Raw genomic sequence first — 6,844 nt, forward strand, 5'->3', positions numbered from 1 at the left:
TTATCCCACCAAATTAACCTCTTATTATATTTTATTAATATTTATGCACTTAGGAGTTAATTTTCTGTTTGTCAGTACTTATCTTTGCTTTTATGGCTATAGCAATCCACAGTAACTTCGTAGCAAGCATCACGCTCACTTTTGAGCAGTGCACTGCAGTATCACTCACCGCTGCCTCGTTCACTGTTGCACTAATTTATATTTTCTTAGCCAACGGCCATGCCACGTAGAGTACACCGCTTCCCGTCCGATCAGCGAAGTTAAGCAACGTTGGGTCTGGTTAGTACTTGGATGGGTGACTGCCTGGGAACACCAGATGCTGTTGGCATCCCTACATGTCAAGTGGGGTTGGTGGAGGATTAGTGCCCCTCCCTGTAAAACAATTAACTCTAAGCCCTTGGCCACCCCGTTAGGGATACATGGCGTCTGGCAATGAATGAATGAATGAATCATCGACTTCGTTTTCTTTCTTGTCAGTGTGCAGGTTTGCTCTTATAACTATAGCTATGACATTCCTTGATAACTTCATAGTGGGCGTCAGTATCACTTTTGTGTAGCACACTGCAGTAACAACTCGCCACTGTCTCCTGTTTCACTATTACACTAATTTATATTTTCTTAACATATTTTCTGACTCTTGCCAGTACATAGCTTTGCTCTTATAGCTATTGCATTGGGGAAAAAAAAAACTGCAGCGCTATGTCACTCGCCTTTGTCTCGAACTAGGCCCTTACACATACTCATGTAAGATCCCGAAGCGTTCGCGTGTCCTCTGTGTGAGGAAAGGCACAGTCGGTTGGGAAAATTCAAGGCATGGCAAGGAAGGGCATGGTTGGGTATGGAAAGACAAGGCATGGCAGAGAAAAGCAGAGTAGGGTAAGGAAACGAAGAGTAGAGTAAGGAGATTGAGGGTAGGGTAGGGAAAGGCTGGGTAGAATAGAACTATGCAGGGTCAAGTAAGGAGAAGCAGGTAGGGAATGCCAAAACATGGCAGGGAAAGACAAGGTAGTGTAGGGAAAGCCAGGGTAGGGTAGGGATAGGCACAGTAGGGTAGGGAAACGCAGGGTAGAGCAATGAGATGCAGGGTAGGGAAAGGAGGTGCAGGGTTGGATAGGAAAAGCCAAAACATAAGAAGGAAAAGTAGGGTAGGGTAGGGAAAGGAAAGGTAGAGTAGGACAGTGGGCTAGGGAAAGGCAAGGTAAAGTAGAGAAAGACAGGACCGAGTGGGGTGATGCAGAGTGTGGTAGGGAAAGGCAAGGTTGAAGAGGAATGTGCAGGGTTAGGGAAGGAGATGCAGGTATGGAAACGCAAAGCATTGCAGGAAAGGGTTGGGAAAGTATGAAAGGGCACGGTTGGGTAGGGAAAGGCAGGGTAGAGTAGGGAGATGCAGTGCAGAATAAGATGTGGTATTGGACAGAAAGGGCCAAAGCATGGCAGGGAAAGACAAGTTAATGTTGGAAAAGGCAGAGTAGAGTAGGGAGATGCAGGGTAGGCTATGGAAAGGCAGGGTATGGTAGGGAAAGGCAGAGTAGTGAAGAGAGATAGCCTACAGTGTGGGGTAGGGTGGGTAAAGGCAGGGTAGAGTAGAGAGAAGCAGGGTAGGGTGAGGAGAGAAGGTACAGTAAGGTTAGGAAAATCAAGGCTTGGCAAGGAAAGTCAGGGTAAGATAGGGAAAATCAAGGCTGAGTATGAAAACGCAGGGTCAAATGCTACAGTTATAGCAGTTTTCTCCTCACTTCCGTCTTTTTCCCTTTTGGAGATGCTGTCAAAGCTGTCACCAGGCAATCTGTGGCACCACTCAGGTGGCTGGGCCTGCTTCCCACTCAATTGGCCAGTGGTGGAAATTGGATTTTTGAGAAAAGCAGGATAATATCCTCATTATATGATGGCAGATTTGCTGGTGCAATAGGGATCCACGTGACCTACTCATCAAGAATATTTAAGAGTTAGGTGGGAACAATGGAACACAAAATATATCAAAATTCCTGCCGTCTTCTAGAAAGTTCATTGCTGTTGTGCACACAGACTTTCTGGAAGGTCCGTCGCAGTCTAAATGTTAACCCATGCAGCCTTGGCAACTTTTGGACCTTAGAAAACCCCTAGACCCGGCAAATTTTCGAACTTGGTTTTTTTTTTTCTAAAACCTCCCCTTTTGATGAGAAACAATGGAAAACAATCTTTAAAGTCCTCACCTGGGCCAAGAAATGCGATTTCTTAGTACCTCCTTGGTGACGGGGTTCTCTATGAAGGCCCACCACATGCCCTCATTCTCCCAGCCTATGCTATGGATAATTGTACCAGATATGACTAAAAGACTCAAGGAACATAAAAAGAGGTTTATTATATAGAAATTGGTACGTCTTACAAAAATACAATACAGTAGGTTACATACAGTAATATAGGGTATATAAGCATATTTGTACTGACAGAACAAATAGAAATCGGCAACTGATCGCTCACTGTACTGACTGTGTGTGTATCTTTTCCACTTACACTCTACTGTTTCTCACTTTACACAACCGCTAGAATATAGTTACAATTATTTACAGTTATTTACAGCATCATATAGAGCAACTACACACATTACTAGTTGTGCTGAAGGCTGTGGTACTCTTTGAAAAAGGGATATAAGCATAGTCCTACATGTACTCAACACACTGGTATCGCGTGTCTTTTCTCTGACATGCTGGCCTTGATTTTGAGTACTTGCACACATGGCACTTAAGCTGGGGATAAGCATGGGTCAGTGTTGGGGTAATGGTCTGGGGAAGTGACGTCCAGAAAGTCGCATGGGAGTCTGTGCGACGGTGGGTGTGCAGTGGCGATGGTGGGCCCTGTCCTGAGCATACTTTGCAATTATCTCCCTTGCCAGTTCCCTCACACACCCCTCGAAGGTCTCCGAGATGTTCGTTGTAATTGCATGGAGACAGTGCGCACTGAGGACAGTTATGTCAAACAGGTGAAAGAACAGTTTTTTGTACCACTTCCACATGGTCCTGGCACAATCCACGCTTGAAATCATGGAGTCAGATTGATCAACCTGCCTCATGTTGACGTTATATGCCATGACTGACTCCGGTTTCCAAACATGGTGCCTCTTCTCGGTTCTGTAATCAATGGACTCTGTGCGGTGAACCAGGGGGTGGTGTACTGGGGACAAGAGGAAGACTTCTCGACTGTGGTTCCAGGCAGTGGCAAGGACATTATTTGCCTTGAAGAAGACCACCTCCTTCTTCTCGAGCTTCCTCTCCATCCTCGGCATGTGGTGACAGTTCCTCTTGACGGTTCCGCACATTCCAGTCTCCTGAAGGTGGAGGTACTGAGTGAGAAGAGGGATAGTGTACCAGTTGTCCAAGTACAAAATGTGACCATGAAGAAGGTACTGTTCGATCATTGTTTTCACCACGACCCCTGAGAGTCCTATACTTCGATCTTGCATGTCTGTCTGTGTGCCTGTTTACAAAACTGTCTTGCACGTAACCAGTCTTACAGTCACACATCACAAAGATCTTGAACCTGAAACGGTGTCTTTTGCTGCGTATTTATTGTTTGAAGGGAATGTTCCCTCTCCACAATACAAGACTCTCGTGTATGACAAGGTCTCTGAATGGATAAAATGAAGAACTGAACTTTTCCCTGAGATGATCAAAAACCATACGTATCCTCTTCGTTTTATCTGTGTTATTTACGGTGCTTGGGTGATCAGTATCCTAAAAGTGCAGGCAGCTCATTATATGCTGAATCCTGTTATGACCCATTACCTTACCAAATAATGGTATGCAGACTAATGGGTCTGTAGTCCAGTATGGCTTGACTTTTTTTTTTTTTTACAATACCCATCAAAAGCACCAGGGCCAAAAATAGGTACATCTCACCTGCACTGACTAAATAATCATACTGCTTGCTGTGCTCGCTCTGGGTCCCTTAACGCTTGCTGGCTGCACCTGGCTTTGTGCGTAGGTGTTTGTACACAAATCTCCCCCACAAACTTAGGATTGAAAAATAGTTGGGAAAAAAAATACATCCTAAATGAGCCAGTATTCACACCAGGTGCAGTGCAGCCTGACCTCCAAGCCTCCATGAAGGGGTGATTGATGGGAATAAAATCACTCCCATCTTCCCAGACCCAGGACACATATTCTTCATCGTCGTCTCCATCGACCCCCTCATCGTGGTGGGGAGAAGTTTGGGGAGGAGATGGTGGTGGTGCAGGTTGGGGAGGTGGAGAGCAGCATCCTCCTCCACTTGCACTCCTCTTCCCTCTCTCTTTTCCCTTCCCCTTTCCCTTCCCTTTGCTTCCCTTCCCCACCACTCAGGGCTGTGGGGAGGAAGTGCGGAAAGAAACTGGGGAGAAGAATGGCCGAGGCTGAGTGTGGGATGTGCTGGGCTCAGTGTATGAGGTGCTAGGCTGTGGTTCCTCCCCACGTGGTTCCCCAGGCGCGGGCTACCTTCCCCAACACTTTCACTTTCACTACCTGCCATTCCCCAAACACTTTCACTTTCACTACCTGCCATTCCCCCAACAATTTCACTTTCCCCAAACATAGAAATGGCTGACTTTTCACTTTTGGGGACTCTTTTGCCGCATCCCCGTGGGGAAATCCTTTCTTTCCCCAACCAGGAATGCTTACGACGTCCTTCCTTCTCGTCCTCGTCATCGCTTGCACCTTCGTCTTGAGTCAGGAGAGAGGCTCATGGACGTGCATGGGGTGCAGGAGGTCCTTCCCTGGTCCTGCGGTACCCCACATATTTCACCTTCCTTGGGGCAGGCACCTCCTCACCACTCCCACTAGATACTTGCTCAGGCAGCAGGTAATCTTTGTCTTCGACATCGTCATGAAGTGGGGAATCACTACTACATGTAAAGGTGTCCAGTAGAGTTTGTATAGTCTCGTCAGGAAGACCTTGGTGCACCATGTCTGTTGCTGGTCAGTGTAGGTAACATAGTGGAGAAGTGTGTGGCCTGCGCGGGTCATGCGGGGTTAGCATGGGTCGCCACCTGGTGGGAGGTGGAGGAAGGTCTGCCCTTCATGCCTGCCAAAAATCATCCGCGAATTTTGATAAATATGGCCGTGACAAAGTTTGCAATTGCAGGACGTTAGTTCATGTCTCCGGGGCTAGCCATGACAAAAAGTCAGGACGTATATTCATGTCTCCGGGGCTGCTTGGGTTAAACATCAATCTGCTCTCATCTAACCTAACCAGATCGAACCTAATCCATTGCAGTTTAGCCTAAGCAATGCATCTCTATTACTGCTTATTTCCAATGGAAATGGTATTCAAAAAAGCTCTTGACACTGATGAATAGGACCCATACACTTAAGACAGAACTGCTTTCTCTGTGTTTGGCCATAAGTTTAAATAATAATAATAATAATAATAATAATAATAACTTGAATGGCACTTTGTAGAGCACATACCTCGGCCAACGCCCTATCTCGCAATGTTAAAGAAAGTGAAAAAAAAATCCTGGATCCGCACCTTTATCCGGATCCGCACCAAAGTTTAATGCAGTGTATTCTGGGCCAAGGCCCATTCGTCTATCAAGCTTCGTGGAAATCTGTCCAGTAATTTTTGTGTAATCTTGCTCACAAACCAACCAACCAACAAACGGACAGGGGTGAAAACATAACCTCCTTGGCGGAGGTAATAATGATAATAATACACCCAGAAAACTACTGGCACAGCCAAAAAGCCATACAAACTGGTATTAATAACTGTACAAACAGTGTCAACTGAGAAGCTGAAACATAAACAGTTGCATATAAAACTAGAATGGCACTCAGTAGAACGCATACCTCCACCAACGCCCTATCTCGCAATGTTGAAGAAAGAAAAAAATTCCTGGATCCGCACCTTTATTTAATGGAGTGTATTCTGGGCCAAGGCCCATTCATCTACCAGCGTTCGTGGAAATCCGTCCAGTAGTTTTTGTGTAATCTTGCTCACAAACCAACCAACCAACCAACAAACAAACGGACAGGGGTGAAAACATAACCTTCTTGGCAGAGGTAATTATTAATTAGGCTATCATATTACACATTTCAAATAGGAAGTGTCTGAAAATAAATAATTAAATTGCCGTTAAATTATGAACCGCCAGTACTGCTTCGGATAAGTACCTGAACAATTGCCAACAATAACAAAATAATTTCATGACATGAAAAAAATTTCAGAATGCACATCAGGCTACCGGTAGCCTATATTTTACACTCACTTCGTAAGCAGGGGCACAGCAGGTTCGCGCCTGTTTCTGCTTTCCCTGGTATCTGCTTGACTCTGCGGAAGTTGGATGCATTCCCTGGATATTAGCTGGGATCTATACCTCAGGTGTTCACTAAGTGTTCATATATCAGCATGAATAATGACATTGCACAAACACTGTGAACTCATCGCATCACACACTACACTTACCAAACACTAACGATATGCCTGGCTAGTAAGGAGCAGAGTTGTCAACTTAGCATTTATTTCAGCTATGATCAGAAAATCTTCCTCCCATTTACCTGCACTTCTTTACTACATCATATTCAGATTTAAGTTTTAGCAGAAGCGATTCAAACTTACCGTCACAAACTTTCCAAACACATTTTCTTGGAAATTTTGTAATCCTATTCCAAAGCATATTTGGCGAGATGTTTGACAGTGCAACTGGGCTGTGGGTTTCCTGTAGTCAAGATCTTTTTTAAGCGTTGATTTTTGTTGCTAGTTTTCCATTCAGTTTAGTATAATTATTATGTGAATATATCTGGGAAACATTCTGTAGATATACAGTAGGCAGGATGATATACCCGGGTACCCAGACATTTTGCTTAGGTTACGAGGCAGACTTGGTTGCTAGAAA

At 45.0% G+C, this 6,844-nt stretch overlaps 1 non-coding gene across 1 annotated transcript; it reads left to right on the top strand.

Annotated features, from left to right (window-relative positions):
- Positions 1-209: 209 nt before the first annotated feature.
- On the top strand, positions 210-328 carry LOC145410280 (5S ribosomal RNA). The gene has a single exon (XR_013899245.1). It is a non-coding gene; the product is annotated as a 5S ribosomal RNA (ribosomal RNA).
- Positions 329-6,844: the final 6,516 nt, after the last annotated feature.

This window comes from Coenobita brevimanus, chromosome 84 (assembly GCF_032717465.1).
Source record: "Coenobita brevimanus isolate Jiangsu-jjx chromosome 84, ASM3271746v2, whole genome shotgun sequence".
Classification (NCBI taxonomy): domain Eukaryota; kingdom Metazoa; phylum Arthropoda; class Malacostraca; order Decapoda; family Coenobitidae; genus Coenobita; species Coenobita brevimanus.